The 20,402-nt window shown below is 45.0% G+C and overlaps 3 non-coding genes across 3 annotated transcripts; 2 read left to right on the top strand and 1 right to left on the bottom strand.

Annotated features, from left to right (window-relative positions):
- Nucleotides 1-12,965: 12,965 nt before the first annotated feature.
- Nucleotides 12,966-13,037, bottom strand: trnaa-ugc (transfer RNA alanine (anticodon UGC)). The gene has a single exon. It is a non-coding gene; the product is annotated as a tRNA-Ala (tRNA).
- Nucleotides 13,038-19,544: 6,507 nt separating this feature from the next.
- trnam-cau (transfer RNA methionine (anticodon CAU)) lies at nt 19,545-19,616 on the top strand. The gene has a single exon. It is a non-coding gene; the product is annotated as a tRNA-Met (tRNA).
- A 128-nt stretch (nt 19,617-19,744) lies between these two features.
- On the top strand, nt 19,745-19,818 carry trnan-guu (transfer RNA asparagine (anticodon GUU)). Its single transcript has one exon. It is a non-coding gene; the product is annotated as a tRNA-Asn (tRNA).
- The last annotated feature ends 584 nt before the right edge of the window (nt 19,819-20,402 follow it).

Raw genomic sequence — 20,402 nt, 5'->3', positions numbered from 1 at the left:
ATTGGTCGTGGTATCCGAATATATATTATTCCGGTTTTGTAATGCGACAGGCAGGAAACGACGTACAGCTCTTCGAGTTTGGAAGGGATTTTACCCACTTACCTCCGGTCTGTGGGAGGATGACGACCACAACTTGACATAACAGGAACTGCATCAGAGTGGCCAGATTCAGAAAGCAGTGCGAGCCACAGTCATAAACCACTGGAGACGGTGCAGGATACGAGTCTCCTGCAGAATGATCGAACGATGGTGATATAATGGTGAACATATCTGTCTTCCAGGCAATTGACGCAGGTTCGATTTCCGATGATCGTAGTTAATCGACTTTTAATATTCTTTCATCGAATCTATCAGATGTAAACGTCTCATAGAACCCGATCCGTGCAGACTTCTACAGTCCGAATGGGCCTAACCTGCCAACTCGGGTACGAATTCCCCAAATTATTTAAATCGAAGAAGAGAGTGTAAAATTATTATTCACACTGGACTGTCCAGTGGATCAAGGGCGGATTTCCTGTCTTTCACATTTTCCCGATGAACTGACCAGTGCAGCTTCCTGCTGTCACTATAAACCAGATTCTCACAACAAACTAGGACACACCAAAACATGTCAGGTGATGTGTTCACACTGAGTGTTCTCAGTCCACTCACCACTGTCTCTGTCTATTTATATCCTGAGCGATCCCTCTCTCCAATACACGATTAAATTAAACCCTTTAATGCGATTAACAAATGTAATATAGAATCACAGAATCATTCAACCCTGAAACAGGCCTTTCGGCCCGCCACGTCGATGCTGAGAGTCAAGTACCAATCTCACCAGATAAAAATCTCACTTATCAGCTATTGCCCTCAGTGCCTTGATGATTCAGGTGCTCGTCCAGTCAATTCTCTAATATTATTGGAATACGTGCCTTCACTAGCCACTCAGGCATGGGTTCCAGTTTCCAGCCGCCATCTGCATGAAGTTCTTCATCTCATGCTGTCTCGGTTTACACACGTCAGGACAGTTTCCTACTATTCTGAAAGGCCCCCGTTTATTTGATATGACCTACAAAGACCTCCGTCATCTCCAGCGCTCCATGGAAACGCCCGCAGTCTATCCAGCCTCGGTTTATACTGGAACTCTCCATCTCTGGCAAAATGCTTGCGAACATCCCATGCATTCAACACTCCAGTTAGTTTACAGAGCGTCCAAAGTTTTCAATTCTCGAATCTGCGGTAAACTTGATAAATCGGAGCTGGTTTCTACCGAATGGACGACCATGGGCCCAGCGCTCTCCCGCTGCGCCACTCTGCTGTTGGCTGAACGTGGTGCTGAGCTGCTCCGTTGTGGACGTTTCTCATTCTTTTCCTTTATTTTTATTTGTCGATTCTTTGCTGTCGTCACATCGTTCCCCTTGCGAGCTGCTGTTTGGTGATTTATTTCCTCGCGTGTCTCTCTGCCCGTGACTCTGTCTGTCATTCAGTGCTTGCTACCTCCTGCCCCGTCCTGTTATTGTCTCTGTGCTCGGACCCTTCCGGAAGCCTCGTTCACGACATGTCAGCAGTGAATGTGTTTTACGTTATTTAATGAGTCCGGTTTCAGTGGCCCTGCTGTTACACATTCAGTTACTCTTCCACTGTGTCTCTTCCGCGCTCTCTCTCTCTTTGCCTCTGGGTTGTTCATTGGGACAGACATCAATGGTTCGAACAATGGACACCAGCTGAGTTGCAGCCGAGATTATCGGAGGACACTATTACAGGGTATTTTGAACTTTACGATGTGTTGACTCACACCTTGGTGGGTTAATTTATTGTATCCAGAAGTGTGGTTAGCATCTCGTGCCGTATAGGTAATTGAATAAATAACAGAATCAAAAGGATCTCAGCAGATCGGGCTGCTGTGCTTTTCTGTCCTGCTGATGTGAAAACTGGGGTCCGAGGATTTCGGCCTACTCCGGATGCTCCGGGAGCAAATCCGTTACCCAGTCTGTTTCGAGATGCTGTTAGCTTGCTTCTCTTGTTTGCATGACGTTTCTTTTTCTTTCTTTCTCTGCGCAGCGGTTTTTAGTGTTTTTTTTAAATTGGGTTATTCGAGTTTCTTGTTTTGTGGCTGCCTGGATGAAGGCAAATCTGAAAATAAATATGTTTTGAATAGTTGAATCATTACTCATTAATAGAATCTGCCTCTATCGCCCTTTGAGAAAGGGAGATCCAGACAACCCCGCTCGCTTGCCGGTAGTCAGGGAACCCAACCTGAGGAAGGATACCTTAAATGACCGAGTGGGTGCGGCAAAGGGACACTAGATTTGTCCAGGCAGGACACCATAGGCATTGATCGCCGACACTCTCCAGAACAATCTAATTTCTTCACACACTCACTGAACTGAGATTTGGAATTGTGAAGATGTACGGCTCAACAGGAAAGCAGTTCAGTCCATGTTGGCGGCAGATGATCTCTCGAATGTCAAGAGTGACTCAACCGATAGAATTTCCAATGAACGCCCTGAATTCATAACAAGACCCTTGAAGCGCAATACAATAAAGGGCTTTAATTTCCTTATTCCATAGTTTCATCACGAGACGGTGAAACAAATAACACTTTGGTAGAAGGAATGAAGATATTTGAAATTACGTGGACACGGATTACTCTGAGAGGACCCGCCTCTCCCGCAGTGGAACTTGCGCAGTGAGACCTTTTGAAAATCCAAGTTAACAACACCCACTGACTCTCCATTCTCTATCTCGTCTGCTATTTCTCCAAAGAATTCCAACAGATCTGTGTGGCCAGATTTCTCTTTAAGAAAACCATGTTGGCCGGACTATTTTATCAGACGCCTGAAAGCACATGCTGACGAAAGGACTACAGCATTTTCCCAACATAAAATCCATGCCAACCGGTCCGTAATATCTTGTCTTTTGTAAACTTAAAATTATTTTTGCAATTTTCCTGTTGTCTGAACCATTCCAGAATCCAGTCATTCCTGAATAATCACTATTAACGCTTCCGTGATATCGTCACCCACTTCTTTCATAAACCCGCGGTGTAGTTCATCTGGTCCAGGTGACATCCGGAATTTCTAACATACTGCTGGTATCAACATAAAATGGCAGACGCAAAAAGCTTATTAAGCCATCGTCCGAGGTTTACTCTTGTATTTTTAAACTTCCTACCTACCTGAAAAGCGACTGTTTGTATCCTCTTTCCATCGGACAGAAAGCACAAAAGCCTGAAAGAACGTATCACAGGCTCATGGATAGTTTCAATCCCTTTGTTTTATCTACTGAATCGGTTCTTAGTACGATAAGGTGTACGTTTGACCTCACAAGTCACCTCGTTATGATGCTGCACCTTATTATTTACCTGCACTGTGCTTTCCCTGTCGCTGTTACACTTTATTCTGCACTCTGTTATTGCTTTACCTTGTGCGATCTCAATACACTGTGCAATGATTTCATCTCCATGGACAGTATGAACGAGAAGGTTTTCACTGTATCTCGGTACATGTGTCTAAAATATAACAGTTTAAATTCCCATCGCGGCCGCAGTAGGGAGCCCCGGCCTCTGTTCAGCGCAGCGTTTCCCAGCTGCCAATGAAACACAACAGAAACAAATCTGCCGGATCACTGGCCGCCAGCCTGTCGGTTAACAGCCGGACGCGCTCACCGATGCGCCGCAGAGACAAGTTTTGTGGAAAGTAGGAATAAATGGTTCAATTCGGTGTTGTAGAACGTGACCGACAATCGCTGCTGGGCTGGACACGGTTTTTCACAATCTACATGACTGGTTTGCATCAGAGAGTCAAACAGAAAATGTTGGAAGTACACCGTAGTCAGGACTCGAAACTGCTCGAGGAAATCCCAATGGATTCCGAAGCATTGCGAAACAATTCGGCCACGACTACACACTCCCACTGATTTCCCTTCTGGCATTTATCCAAACGGAAGAAGTGCTGCGCCTGCCCGTTCACCTCCTCCCTCACAACATTCAGAGTCCCAAACAGTCCTTCCAGGTGAGGAAACACTTCAGCTGTGAGTTTCTCTGGGCCATTTCCTGTATCGGGTGCTCCCAATACGGCCTCATCTACAACTGCAAGACGCAAGATAGTTTGGGGAAACATTTTGTCGAACAACTTTGCTGCGTCCGCAACGAGTAGGATTTCCCAATGGTCAACCATTTTAATTCCGCTGCCCATTCCCATTCTGACATGTTGGTCCATGGATTCCTCTACTGACACGATGAAGCCACGCTCGGGTTGGAGGAGCAACACTTCATATTCCGTCTGGGTAACCCTCAATCTGATAGAATGAACATCGATTTCTCTAACCCGCTAATCTCTCCATTCTCCTCTCTTTGCTTTAATTTTCTATTCCGGATTCCCTCTTGCGTCTTCACCTTTCCCCGCATGTTTACCGCCTCTCTCTAGTCAACCCGCCCCTCCAAACTGATTTCTGCCTTTCAACCCCTTTCCTTTTCCACCAATCACCGCCCATCCTCACAAATATTCCCCTTTACCCAGCATATCTAACTTCCATCTTAACCTGGCTTCTCCTGTGGCCCCCAGTTTTCCATACTGCACTGTCCCCAACATATCTACCTCTTGTTCTCAACTGGCTCCACCTATCACCTCCCAGTTTTCAATCTCCCCTTTCCGCTACATATCTACATTCTTTCATCAAATTGCTTCACCTATCACCTTCCAGTTTTCAATACTCCCCTTTCCTCAACATATCTACCCTCCTTCCTCACCTGTCACCTCCCAGTTTTCAATCTCCCCTTTCCCCAACATGTCTACCCTCCTTCCTTAACTGTCACCTCCCAGTTTTCAATCTCCCCTTTCCCCAACATATCTACCCTCCTTCCTCACCTGTCACCTCCCAGTTTTCAATACTCCCCTTTCCCCATCATATCTACCCTCCTTCCTCGCCTGGCTTCACCTATCACTTTGTAGCGTGAACCCCTTCTCTTCCCCGACTTTCTTATTCTGGCTTCTTCCCACTTCTTTTTCAGTACTGATGAAGGAACATGATTTTTTTATTCCTCTCCATAGATGCTGACTGACCTGCTGAGATGCCCCAGTGTTTTGTATGCGTTACTCTGATTCTTGTGCCAAAGATACCCATCATTGATCGCCGCCCACCTGGTTTTTGATTCCTTCCCCCCGCCCCCCCAACTTTCATTGCCATAGACTGCTGTCCTGGGCATTCCCCACAGTTCTGTTGTTCATATAACATAGAAACAAAAGTCCCGATGATAACAGTCACAGTCACTCACTTGGTCTCACCAGATCCGCGGCCCACTTTGTCTGAAACTGAAAAATACCTTATTTTCTCTTTCCCAGTGGTGACGAATGGGGCTCCGCCTGAAACATTATCTGTTTCCCTTTGTACTAATATGACCGACCCGTGAACTTCGCAGCGGAGCAGCAAGTCGCCGCTTTAATTAACTTGCACGTTGATGTGAACAAGAAGCGAAACGTCCCGGCTCCTGGGTTCACAAAACGACCCGGAGAGTCGCAGTGAGATCAGTGAGGCAGTACCAGCGACCGGCCACTGGAGGGAACCGAGGGTCCGGGTGCTGTGCAGCAGCGCAGAACACTTCAGAGTTCAAAGTAAATTCAGTGTCAAAGCACAAATATGCTACCATTAGATGCATTTTCTCGAGAGGTTTCACAGTAAGTGCAAAGAAACAAAATATAATCAATGAAAGAGTGCACACAAGACGGACAATCAATGCAGAAAACATACAGACTGCGAAAATACAAAAACGTAAAATAATAATCAAATAAAGTTAACTAATGGAGAAGCAACCCTCCATGGAAAACATCCCCATGATCTGAGCAGACAGGGTGTGAAGGAAACGTGGAGCGCTTGGGTCAGAGTTGGGGACATCTTCCCAGAAACAGAGGGGTTCGTTGTGGTATTACAGGGCCAGGTGTTTAACACAAAAATGTTACAAATCCATAATAAAAGCCCAACAAATTAAAGTCGATAATTGCAGAAAATGACAAGAGACACCAGAAACAATCCAACACATTACAGGATGGAGCAGCAGTTTAACTCAATCTGATTACTTACACAGGGGCAGTCAATTGGCAAACATCATTCACCAAAACCATGCTTTAAAATTCAAACTCATAAAAGACACCATACCTTACTATAAGTACAAACTTGTTCTAGATTAGGGTCAGAGTCGTACAATTATTTTATGACTGATCCATTACAGGACAATCCATAATAACCGTCTGCATATATAATATTACTGGATTAAAAGGTAATAACAACGTACATAATCGATATAGCCATTGCAAACACACATAACCTACAACAATTAACAAGTGAAAAGCACCAGAACTATACTGAATTGAAAGAAGAAACTGAAAGACGATCGAGCAATTAACAGGGTATATATTGTCGCAATGGTAATATCAACAACTATCATCTCAAAGTCACTACACAATAGCATTAAACAGTTAGGCCAGCAAAGCAATATTTCTGTAAATCTGCTGAAAACCACTATACTATACACCAGTAGAATGGCCCGAAGTCCGCGGTTATTGAGGAATGAGTGTGCTTCAGCACCCCCGTACTTCAGGCTAGCGTGAGCTGAGAAAGTAATAATAATAACAACAAAGCAAAAATGTCTCTAGCATGAAATGTCTAGTTTGAAAGTGAGTTGTGGAAACAGTCAGTGTTGGTGTGAGTGAAGTTCAGTGAATTGATCCTTCTGGTTCAAGTGGCGATAACATCAATTTAAACATGAAATACATTGGTGCCCTGTAAGAGTTTCTGTTGGTTTGATCGTCCATGTACAATATATTAAGTTTATGTCAACATGAATGTAAGCAAGACAGGTCGTGGTAGTGTTCTGTTTTCTATATGTGTTTTTTTTAATGACTGTATTAGGAACACACGGAGCGTACAGCGAAAGCCACTGGATCAACAGCGTCCCTGAATAGTCTGGAACCACCAGCATTTCGGACACAGTGCCGAACACGCTGATGGATTGCGTCGTAGAGCCCACCTGAATAAAAGCGGAACACATGGGCACTTCTTGGTTTTGGAGGCGGCGAACACAGATCGGTGTTTCGACTGGCTTTTTACAATCTGCATCCGTGAGAGGAATCAAGGCATCAAAACCGATATAAACACGTAGTCGGCAGATTTCGAACCTGCGCGGGGAAACCCCAATGGATTTCTAGTCCATCGCCTTAACCACTCGGCCACGACTACAAGTTCTTCACAGCTGGATTCAAATCCCGGAGTCAGATAAACAGGGTTGATCCTGAACTAAAAGCGGGGATTGCTGGAAATATTCAGCAGATCTGTTAGCGGCTGTGAAGAGAGAAACCGAATTCACGTTCAGCTCAATGACCTTTCACCAGGAAATCAGTCACTGAATTGGATGGAGTCTCAGTCAGAGCAGAGCAGGATCGGAAGATGTAGAATCCTTCTGCTGGGATTAAGAAACTCCTCGGCTAAGAAGACCCTGATGAGAGTATTTTATAGGCTTTCGGATTGTAGCCACGGATCTGGTCTACAATTTACAGCGGGAGACAGAAAAAAATATGTAAGAAAGGTCAGATTACGTCAGAGGGAGTATTTCAAAAAGCATATAGATGGAAAATCAAGTTGATGAATGCATGGAATGCCTCCGAGATATCTGTTTGATTGAGCCTACTGGGGAATAAACAATTCAGCACTGGGTGTTGTGTTGTGTATTTCTTGGACTACGTTGTTTTTAAGTTGCCTCTAACTTGACTGCAGTCTGGACAGCTGTTGTGAACAAGCCAAGGTAGATAATCCATCAATGGATTAAACACACAGTAGTAATTAAAGCACGCTGCTGTTCAGAAGCGATTGGTGTTGGAATTCTGCTAATGAGTGGCCTCAGAATGGTCGAAGGCTCCACTGAAGGTTCCATGTAGGACGAAGTGTGTAAAGGAAATGAGGCTAATGTATGTTGGTATTTGCTTGGTGTGGTGAATAATACTCATCGCATTGATACTTCAAGCATATCTGACAAGAAGGGAACTCTAAGTTGCAAAGCTTTTTTTTGGTTTTTAATGTTTTAAAGATGTTATTAAACTATGGGCTCTGTTATCCAAGACTATTAAATATTATGTGGGTTTAGCTAATGACGTTTTGCAGAATCCATCCCTTTTGGAATAAAGTTTGGAACTGAGGTTTAAAATGGATATGTTTTACTTCCCCTGTTCTTATTGCTTTGCTCTTTGTTCTGATGGTTACACAAGGTATTTCGCCCGGTGTTTTTTTTAAGGCTAATTTTAATAACTTCCGTGTTTGAAAAGCACATGCCATTCTAAAATTTCTTTTTGTTGATTTCGTTTAATTTCTTATAGCTATGTTGTATTTTAAAATTATTAATTCCTGTTAAATTCCTTGATATATGGTATGAAATTAGTTACGTTATCATGATTCTTCACGCTTTTGTTATGACATTATCTTTAAATCCTTATCGGTATTTTTTGATATAGTCATGAATTCTGCTGTTCCTTTTGTGCTATATTCACTGAGACAAAGAGTAATGTGATCCCCACAATTTTCCGTGGATGGAAAAGGAGGAGATGTTGGCCAAGGAAGATTTCAAAATGTAACATAACATAGAACTCGAATGGCTCAAGGACAGTGGAAGCAGACAGAACAAGTGTCTTTGTACCAGCCGTGTATTTGGAAGTGAATATGTAATTTTGTGGAACCGTTTTACATCTTCCATTTTATGAGGTGAAAATTTTCGTATTTTAAAGTAAACACAACGTTGCTTCAGGTAAATTGCGGGTTAAGAAATCTTTTCCAAATTAGAAGTTATTGTGAAGTGTTTTTGATATAATATAACATGCAAATGTGTGAATGTTGGGGTCAATCTCTGCCTGGAGTGATTGAAACTGTCACAATGGCGGGGGGCGGGGGGGGGGGGGGGTGGCGTAGATGGTGGACCCAACAGGAAGACACAGACACTGAAGTACAAGGAACAGGACTTGACTGGGGCAGGGCGTGACAGGATGCAAACGAGCACGAACGAGAACACAGACTTGGGTTAGGACATGGACAAGACAGGGAACCCGGGCAAGGAACTATGCACTAGGAGCCTGGCCTTGGGCTCCGAGCCAGAGACTGGACAAAGCGCCAGAACCTGAGTCTGGACTAGGGCTCGGGCCCTAGAACCAGGCAAGGACAGGACATAACTACAGGACAGGACGTGGCTGGGGTCTAGAGTCTTGGGGCTTCAGGCTGGGGTCTTGGACTTGGCTCTTGAGGCCTGCAGGCTGGGGTCTTGGCTCTTGGTTCTTGAGGCCTGCAGAGGCTGATAACTCGAAGGCTGAAACTCGGAGACAGACTGTGAACTGTACATAAACATAGAGCCGGGATTTATACTTCGAAAAGCCGGGACTCATCTTTAACACGACACAAACATGAGACAGGACAGTACATAGACAGGGAGCCAGGACTTATCCTTAGACAAGCCAGAACTCAACTTCATCTGCACACCAAGGTGGGACACGTCCATCTGTCGGGTAACGGCAGAACGGCCGGACTTACCCAACAGAGGCAAAGACAAGACAAGACAGGACCCCATGCAGGGCAACGGCAGAACTGCCTGACTTACCCCACGGAGGCGTGGACAAAACAAGACAGATCTCCCCGCAGGCAACGGAAGAAACGGCCTGACTTACCCCCACAGAGGCAAGGACAAGAAGAGATAAACACCAAAGAACTACAGAAAGTTCCACCTCTGCATCGGGGTTCCTCCGAGTCACAGTTCGGCCAGCAACCTCAGCTGGCTACGGAAACAACCGGATCCGTACCTAGCTCGGAGTGGCTGGTAGCCACTCAGCCGGCCCTGGAAACAGCCGAATCCATACCGCAAAGACAGCTCCGACTACCGACAGCAAGGCTCCATGAAGCGATGGTTCTCCAACGCGGCCTAAAGATGGAGTGGCCGCTCCAGCCTTCCACAGGCAGGTTACTCCCAGGGAATCATGACAAGACAAACCAGCAGCCCGCACTCAACCCCAAGGCTACTAAAATTCCAAGCCACAAGATGGGAAACAGGTGCCTATGATTAACTCAATCAAAACAAGGGACAGTTGGAAGACCGGGAGTCCTGAGTCCACGGACTGGACTGTGAACCGGAATGCAGACTTCACGGACCGGATCATGACACAAATTGGTTCCTGAAGGGAACAAAGAGCCATAAATTATCGATTGACGCTTGCTGAGAAGAGGGCAATAAATGGATGCTGACCTGGAGCAGAGTCAACAAACAGGAGAATTCAAACCAATCAGATGGCCTACAGTCAATGACACTGGAATGGGATAACTGAACTGGAAAATATGAATATAAAAGTGGAAACTTCGAATGTGCTAGCAGCAATAACTCTTTCTAGAAACCCACCATCGCAAGGAAGAACTCCCAAGTCGGTGACTGAGAGAAGAAAGGATGGATCACTTGGCCAACTGAGATGCCCTAGTTTGGTGACATAGATGAGAAAATTAGTCTGAGTGAGTATTAGTATAGCGGGAACAGCAGAATTCCTGTTCTAAGTTGTTGGCCCGGTGTCGACACAGTTACGTTGTTGTTTATGCAGAGACAATGAAGTGCGAGTTTTGATTACTGTATTTACAGAGTGAATTTCCTAACATAGTTCGATAGGACTATCGATGGACAGGAACAAAAATACTCTTCCAGATGCACTTCAAAAATTCCATTTCTTATCTTGCACAAAAAATGATCTGGTTAATTTTGGAGAAGTTGAAATGTCTGATTGCTGTAACCCTATCTACAAAATGACATTTCTCTGTGATTTGCCAGCAGATCTGCTCCTCAGAATTTTACCAGCTATGGAGAGAATTACAGTATAATCCCAGCAATGTGGTTGTTGGTGGTTATTTTATTTATTCCTAAACTCAACTCATACTTACATTTTCATCGGCTTTTCTAAAGAACATGGACAATCAGAATTTTCTTTCCCATTTGCTGATGCGTGAGGCCGGCGCCATTTGCAGGAATAAAACCTGCTGCAGAGTGAGGATTGATCCGACAGAGAGCGGCTCGGGATCTGGTGGAATCACATGGAGCATGGGAGCCGCTTCACTCCTCGAAACTCCCGCAACATGGAGCGACAGTGGTATAGGGATGAGCACAGCTGCCTTTCAAGCAGCTCACCCGGGTTCGATTCCCGGCGATCGCCGTGAGATGTACCTGTTTCTCAGCACTTGTCACACAAACGCATCGGTCTGGAATCACTCAGCCACATCACTTCCTTCTTTATGAAATGACATTTCTGACCGTCGTTCTTCTGCCATTTTAGACCAGTTTTTCTCTTTCCTATTTGTCTTACCGTCATCGTGTATTGGTGTCGCCCTATCAGAGATGTCCCCCGTTTCACTTCCCACCCATCGTCTCACCTTCTTTGGCACAGAAAACTATCTTCTTCTCTCATCATTTCTAATTAAGTGTCACGATCAAAAAGGTTGATCCCGTTTCATCACTCACAAATGTTTCTTGAGGTGATGAGTGTTTCCAGTATTTTCTGTTCAATCTGTTCAATACTAGACACAGCTTCATGCAGCGGAGAACCAGATGTGTTGGACAAACACTGAGCACAACAGCAATTGTCGTTTTACCCGCGAAGTTCTCAACAAATCTCAGAAAGTGATGAAGTGAGTGGACGGAAATTTCAGTTAGAAGTACAAGTTTTTCTTTTTAAGTTAAATGTGTGTTGTGTACACAGGTGACGTGACGGCGATTTGCGGTAAAAAAAAATTTTGTTGAAGAATAGCAGACGGTGGTTTCGATGTGTCGGCCTCTGGATAACGGGACCAGCACATTCCCGCTGCGCTATTCTGCTGATAGGTAAATATCTCTGTTCCTCTCCTGTCTTTCTATTTGTTAATTTTGACGCTTTCCCCCGATTATCTATTGTTTTGTTTGTTGGATTATTTTCCCTGTCTAATTTCTCTCGTGTCTCTCTCACGCTTTTACCTTCCTCCCCGTCCTCCTTTCCCTGTTCATCACTTCCTGCCCCATCCGGTTATTATCCGGTCTCTGTACTCCGACCCAGCCGGATATCTCGACCCGACATTTCAGCAACGGATCTGATTTTCATTATCATTCTGGCCCTATTCCTACGGCCCTGCAGTCAGACACGCTGGTTATCTCCCTCTGTGTCTCCTTGCCTTCCTTCTCTCTGTCAGCGGGCTGTTATTTAGGGTATAAACACAGGTGCTGGAAATCCCAAGCACAGAATGCCGGAGCAAATCACCAGGTCAGACAGCATCTCTGGGGAGCAGTGAACAGTCGGTGTTTCCTGTGGAGATGCCGCCTGGCCCGCTGAATTTCTCCTGCATTTGTGGATGCTATTTCGGTCAATCTCCGACATAACGAGCTGCGACCGCAGTCTGAGGTGCAGCGGAGAATACACCCACACTCCAGGATTTATTTTGTCCAATCCCGAGTCTCGTTCACCTCCCAATCCGTCCATATGATCGAATGAAGGTCAGAATTCCGTCAGTTTTCAATAGTCCGCAAATCACTGGGCCTGAATGTGAAAGTGAGCTGCTGTCAGCAGTCCTCTCTCTCCTCTGTAGAGTCCTGCCGTCGGATGTCTTGCGATTCTCGTACCAGACGGTTTAGCAAGTGGTTAGAGCTCGCTCAATGATGCTCCTGTGAAATAAAAACAGATTGAAGAGGGGTTGGGGAAGTATCACTGAAGCCAGGAAGTGGACACACCGGTGCTCTTTCTTGCTGTTCTTTGTGGCGTTCAGAGCGCTGGTTTGGTGGTCCACTCTCTCTCTCTCTCTGGAGGAGCCGTTTATTTGCAGTAATGAGCGGTCCCCTGGCCTAATGAATCATCTCTTTAGTCTTGTCCACGTTGAGACTCAACGCATCATTGTGCTGACTGCAAACCTGACGATTGGGTTTGAGTTTTGCAATGTTCAAAATTCAATGCTCACCAGCGTGGAGATGCCGGGGATCGAACCCGGGACCTCATACATGCAAAGCATGCGCTCTTCCACTGAGCTACATCCCCACTTAAAATGCAGAAGTGTTCAGGTCCAAACCTTCCTGCATATCACAATTGAGCAGTGCGACACAGATAGTGTCTGATGGCCACAGTCATTCGGCGCCGAGTCTGCTGCACCATCCAGTGCGATCATACTTAATCCTTGTTCAGTTCTCTTCTTAAACACCATGATAATTTTTGTGGAAGGAAACCAATTAGACTCCAGCAGAATGATCACGAAAAAGGAAACACATACCACATTCTGAAGGATAATTTCAATCTCGCTGTTCTGTCTATTGAATGGTTTCCTTGTGAAAAAAGGTGGACGCTTGACCTCACAATCTACCCCGTTATGACACTCCACCTTATTGTTTACCCGCACTGTGCTTTCTCTGTCGCTGTTGCACTTTATTCTGCATTTTATTATTTATTTTCCTTGTTCTCTCTCAAGGAACTGTGTAATGATATGATGTCTATGAATAGTATGAAAGAGAAGCTTTTGTCACATATTGTATCTAGGTACGGCAGCAGAAAGGGAGCACGGACACAGAACACGGACACTAAACACGTGGACACAAAGAGACAGTTCCGAACTCAACGATAGATAGTTTCTTCTCTTGGCGTGGCAATGCTCCACTCTCACTCCAGCGGTTGAACTTGATGGGGATACTGACGAGGATGCAGGCGAAGGTTTCAGGCAGGAAGGGAACGGAACAGTCCAGCAAACAATCCCTGGTTTGCAGAGGTATTTATGTGCCAGACCGAAATGAGAATCGCCCCTGCTATTTCTGCACTAACCTTCAACAAGGACAAAGGGATACCTTACGAGGCCATGAAGTATTTACACCCCAATTTGCCCCCTCTTTTGCAATCAGAGTAATGCCCATAACCTCACTAATGTTTTACCTTAGTTATATAGGTCGTGCGTCCGTTTCCTGAGAAAATTAAAGTAAAACAATATTCTTTTAAGTTCTCCCTAATCTCCTTTGGTTCCATTTACAGATGACCACGCTGACCATCGTGAAGGCCAATGTTGTTTCCTCGCTATCCTTTTGCTCTTAATATATCTGTAGAATCCCTTGGGATTCTCCTTCCAGTTGTCTGCCAAAGCAAACTTATACTTTCCTTTCCTCTCCTAATTTTCCCTTTAAGTGTTGTTTGCATTCTTTGCATGATTAAAGCATCATGCGTCCCTCGTCCCTGGTCTATCAAGGTGCACACTCGTGTCCCAGTCTATCGAAGAGGGCGAAATCCTCAAAACTGTCAAAATATGTAAGCACATCATTCTCATTCCACCGCTGGCTATTGATGTCACTTTCTGCAGAAAGAAGGAGCAGGTCGTTGTTCTCCATGGCCAGAGACACCGTATCTGTATCTGTATCACACAACCGAGTTAATCATGGGGCGATACATTCCAAAGTCTTTTGAACAATTTTGTCCCGCGTATCCACCTATTCCTCGCCTCGGCGCCCCAGTCACTTTGTGTCGTCCCGTCGCCTCCCATAACTGAACAGGCTGACGCGCTTGGGAAGCGGATTCATCTGTGCCGGATGGACTTCATTGCAGAGATATGAAAGACGTAGCTGAACAGATGGTGCATCTTTTCAAGAATCACTAGATTCAGAAATATTTCCGGAAAGTGGAAAATTGAAACTCTCTCTCCACCTTTCGAAGAATGGAAGGGGGCAACAACCATATGGCCTGATTTCAGTGTTTAACATGATGTTGGAGTCCATTATTAAGCATTATTTTACAAATAAATTATTTTCTTGTCAACTGATTTTTCAATAAGGAGAAAATTCAGACATTAGGTACAAATGAAGTTAGGTGTCCTTGTGCAGGATTCCCCAAATGCTGACTTGCAGCTTGAGTTGGGAGTGAGGAGGTAAATACAATGTTCGCATTCAATTTGAGAGGACACAGGTACAGTGTAATCTCATTTTAGAAAGGCAGAGACGAGTCACGATCACGTGATGCGTGGATTTATTCAAGAGGTAACAAGTAGGCATGGTGCAGGATTTATCAGTAAATTTGAGTATGTTTCACAAAACAGGCAGGTCAAAAACATTTGTACACATTAGTCTCTGTACAGTGTGAGAGTGTGGGTTTCATTTCGTACCTGTCAATCTCTGGTGTAGGTGAGACTGGGGGTTCATTCTGTACCTGTCAGTCTCTGGTGCAAATGAGACTGGGGGTTCATTCTGTACCTGTCAGTCTCTGGTACAGTGTGAGAGTGTGGGATTCATTCTGTATCAGTCAGTCTCTGGTACATTGTGAGAGTGTGGAGTTCATTTTGAACCCGTCAGTCTCTGGTACAGTGTGGGAGTGTGGGGTTCATTCTGTACCTGTCAGTCTCTGGTACAATGTGAGAGTGTGGGCTTCACTCTGTACCTCTCACTGTCTGGTACAGTGTTAGAGTGTGGGGTTCATTCTGTACCTGTCAGTCTCTGGTACAGTGTTAGAGTGTGGGGTTCATTCTGTACCTGTCAATCTCTGGTACAGTGTGAGAGTGTGGGCTTCATTCTGTATCCATCAGTCTCTGGCACAAACTGAGAGCGTTGAGGTTCAATCTGTAACTGTCAGTTTCTGGTATAGTGCAGAGGTTCAGTGCACAGTTTACCTCGAAGTAATGTTAATTCAGTTTCATTACTGCAGTTGATAAATTTGTTTAAATCTTCTTTGAACAATTGGACACAATGATCCGCATGAATGCAGTATCTCAGAATCAATGCTATCAGTCAATAACAGCATCAGACACAGGAGCAGTGTTATGTGACTGGGCCCATGGAGTCTGCTCCTCCATTCGATCGTGGCTGATTTATTATCCCTCCCAACCCTATTCTCCTGCCGTCTTTCCATAATGTGTGACACTCTTAATATTTAAGAACTTACCTACGTCCGCTTTAAATAGACCCAGTAACTTTACCACCAGAGCCGTCCGTTTTTAATGTACAAATTACTTGGCTTCCTCAGCAATGAATGCCACAGATTCCTGTCTTCTATTTCCGTAGATAATGCATTCCGTTCGGTGCAGTCCTCTGCTACAATCCTGTTCCAGAGAATAAAGCTGTGGGTCTACGCCAATCTTTTCACCTCCTGCCCAACAGTGTGAAACAGCATCCGCATCTCACCAAATGGATTCATCTCCCTAAGGTACAAAGTTGAAAGATTAAACGAAATTTATTACCGAAGTATATACTCGTAACCACATGAGCATCCACTGTAAATACAATGAAACACAATAGAATCAATGAAAGACCGCACTCAAGAAAGACAGCAAACGAGCAATGTGCAAAAGACTATAAACTATGCAAATACAATAAAGAACAAACGAAATATTAATAATAAATAAATAATCAATAAATGTCGAGAACATGAACAGACTTGAAACTGAGTCTATGGGTTGTTGGTACAGTTCAGTGCTGGGTAAATGAAGCTATCCATTCTTCTTCAGGAGTCTGATGGTTGCGGGTTGATGGACCTGTTGATGTGTTACCTCCTTCCTGATGGAGCTGTGTGAAGAGAGTATGACCTGCATGGCCGCGGCCCTCTATTCCGTGTAGATGCGCTCAGCGGTGGGGAGGGGCATAACTGTGCTGGACTGGACTCTATCCATTACGCTTTCTGGGCTTTTCCGTACAAGGACACTGGCGGTTCCATGTCAGGTCCTCTTGCCACCAGTCAATATAATCTCCACCACACATCTGTTGAAGTCTGTCAAGTGTTTAGATGACATGTAGAGCACTGCCGTGCCTTCTTTGTAACAGGAGGTATGTGCCGGGCCCAGGAGAGAGAATCTGAAATGATAACACTGAGGAAGTTATATTTCCCCCTTCATCCTTCCCTCGCTGCTGCTCCCTCGTCCCTCACCATCCGCACTGCGCTCTCACTTGGCTTTTGGCATAGATTCCCTTCTCACTTCTTTCATTTAATTTCGTGAGCTGAGTTTGTCAACTAACTCCTATAACGCTGCTTCAGTGACAGCTCAACTACCTAAAAAAAATTCCACTGCTTCTTACGTTGTTGTCTTCCGCAGCACCGTCTCTTCAAAGGCATAACACGCTGCCAGGAGGTTATGACCGTCGCGTATTTATTGATGTCCGCATGCAACGAATATTTAGACAGGTCCTCTGAGGTATTTCCAGACCTGTTTTTTTTTATATCCCTCTGTTTTGTCACATTTAGACTTTCAGTTTTCCAGCGTAAATGTGCGCGTGTGTGTGTGTGTGTGTGTGTGTGCGCGCGCGCGCGCCTCTGGTGTGTGTCTGTGTGTGTATGTTTGTCTCTGTGTGTGTTGTTTGTGTGGGTGTGAGATTCACCAGCAGATATAATTTCAATTTAATATTTGGGAACTCATTCCCAGACCAGAGAAACAACTCATATCAAGAGTCTGCCTCTGGGAGGGAAAGGGTCAGTTTCGTAAATCAAAAAAAAGTACTTTAATTACATTTTCTGTGGCTGGTATTGGTACGTGTTAATAGCTTTTATTGAATTAATCAATCCGAATTTTATTTTTACAACATAAGAACATTTCTCAGAATATCTACTTAAAAAGCAGAGAAGATGGCTGCACGACGCAGCACGCAGTGGCCACTCCGGAATGAATATCTGTAATCTGTCAAGTAGGGTGCCGTGCACAATCCTGATTTGATGGAGGCGGACGTGAGAAACACAGAGGAACATCTGGTGAAACTTCTGACATGTCTGTTTCGCTGCCGCTCGACTGTGCGATCCAGAATCTCCAGAGGGGAAGGCCCCAAATCCTCAGCGTTGCCTGTTGCTTGGCGGCTGGGGCCAGGGTCGAAGCTCTCGGCAGAGATGGTGCCCGGTGCTCGGTGTCGGAGGCTCGAAGTTTTTGGACGGACTCAGAATCGGCTGTAATCGAATGCTTCCAGGATGCTGCATCGGCAAGCTTGCGGCGCTGGAGGTTCATGGCAGGTAGAGATTTTCATCCTTCTACCATCTGCGTGAGATGATGGGGCTATCGGGACTCTGAGACATTTTTTTTAACCGTGCCCATGGCCTGCTCTGTATCAAATTACGGTATTGCTTTGCACTGTTGTAACTATACATGTATGTTATAATTATGCGTCTTTTTGTCAGTTTTGGTCTTGGTCTGTCTTGTATTTCTGTGATATCATACTGGAGGAACATTGCATCATTTCTTAATGCAGGCATTACTAAATGACAATAAACGAGGACGGAGTATCCTCATAATCTAATCTAATCAAAGATTTGGGGAGATGTTATGAGGAAGCAGATTCAGCGGTTTGCCAAGTGAGATAGAAGACACGGATCAACACACACAAAATGCTGGAGGAACAGGCAGCATCTATGGAAAGGAGAACAGTCGACGTTTCAGGCCGATATCCTTCAGCAGGACTGGAGCGATAAAAAGATGAGTGGTAGAATTAAAATGTAGGGAAAGGAAAGGATGAAGCCAAGTGAGTGCTGAAACCGGGAGGGGCTGGGTGGAGCAAACAGTTGGGAAGTTGTTTTACGGAAGAGATACAGGACTGGAAAAGAGGGAGTCTGATAGGAGAGGACAGAAGGCCATGGAAGAAAGGAAACGGAGGAGGAGCACCAGGGGAGGCGATGGACAGGCAAGGAATTCAACCCCCGGCATCTACAGGTTGGTGACTGTGAATTTTAAAAAACGGTGGGAAATCCCAGATGTTGAAATTCCGAGCAACACACACAAAATGCTGGAGTAACTCAGCAGGCCAGGGGATAAGCAATTGCCTGCCTGTCTTCACACCGTCCCACGTGGAGAGTTAAAAGCCGACCCTTACTGTTTCAGTTACAAAGCTGTGGTGGTGAAATGGAAAACCCGCCCCGCGTGGCAGGGAGGTGCGAAGCATCAGCGATACTCCACATCTCCCCATCTGTCACTCACTGGTCCGGCCGTGATGGTCTGAACATGACACCAACAGTTAATCCAGGTGGAGGAATTGCTGCGTTTGAGGTGAGTGCTTGCAGTACATTAATGTCGCGAGTTCCGCTTCACAAGGTGAACTGGGGGTTCAACACTGAAGGAACTCCGACATTCATTCAATCATCAGGACAGGATTAGGAAGTTAATGGCACCTCGTCTGAAAACGTCCTATTTATTAAAAATGAGCTTAACAGTGGGATGAATTGTCCGTCTAGACAATTAAGTGAAGTAAAACACATTTCGCGGGTGAAATATCGGGAACGAGGTGCAAGACGGGATAGAACACAAAAGGCACGGAGATAATAACCAGGTGGGACAGAAAGTGGGGAAGCAAGAAAGAAAGGTGGAGAAAAAGAGAAAGAGGAAAATCAGGGAATGAACAAAAGAAATGAAGTACGTTTGAGTTTGTATACGAGAAAGAGACGGAACGGACCCAGACCTATACTGGCACGGACCCAGACCATGACATGTACAGACACAGGCATATACAGACAGAGAACCAGACCGAGACATTTACAGACACAGGCATAAACACATACATACATTCACACAAAACATCGCGCAACATTCACAGTTCTACAATTCTTAATAATCCCTGTAGCAGAGTGGCGCAGCGGAAGCGTGCTGGGCCCATAACCCAGAGGTCGATGGATCGAAACCATCCTCTGCTATATTCTCTGTTGGCGGCAGCAGATATTAATCCTCATGTTTTGAATCACCAATGTGTCACATCATACATCTAGAGAGGAAACCGCATTTCAATTGAAATTCTTCATTTATTCGTAGTTGCTTAATTCTTGTCTCTGTGGCGCAATCGGTGAGCGCGTTCGGCTGTTAACCGAAAGGTTGGTGGTTCGAGCCCACCCAGGGACGCTAGTGTTCCGGTATTTTTTTTCTCTCTCTTGTAACCGAGAAAATGTTCAGCAGCATCTATGGAATAAAGTACACAGTCGGTGTTTCAGGCCGAAACCCTTCTTCAAGGTCATGAAGCAGCCTAGCCTACTGAGTTCCTCCAGCCTTTTGTGTGTGTTGCTTGGATTTCCAGCATCTGCTGCACATTTTCTCGTTTGTGATTCGACTAGTGCACGACGAAATCTCTTCCATGGAATTGGATTGGATTGAATTGACTTTAGTAATTACGTCCTTCACATACATGAGGAGTAAAAATATTTACGTTACGTCTCCGTTTAAATGTGCAATGTGCAATTTATAGTAAATATGTAATAGATATTACTATATTTATTACAGTCAATATGACAGAAATACGATTCTATCAACTTGAATTAATCAGTCTGATGGCCTGGTGGAAGAAGCCGTCCCGGAGCCTGTTGGTCCTGGCTTTTATGCTGCGGTACTGTTTCCCGGATGGTAGCAGCAGAAACAGTTTGAGATTCGGGTCACTCGGATCCTCAACAATCCTTCGGACCATTTTTACAAACCTGTCTCTGTAAATGTCC

Source organism: Mobula birostris, chromosome 28 (genome assembly GCF_030028105.1).
Source record: "Mobula birostris isolate sMobBir1 chromosome 28, sMobBir1.hap1, whole genome shotgun sequence".
NCBI lineage: Eukaryota > Metazoa > Chordata > Chondrichthyes > Myliobatiformes > Myliobatidae > Mobula > Mobula birostris.
The sequence above is the reverse complement of the archived record's forward strand: the minus strand, read 5'-3'. Positions and strand labels throughout refer to the sequence as shown.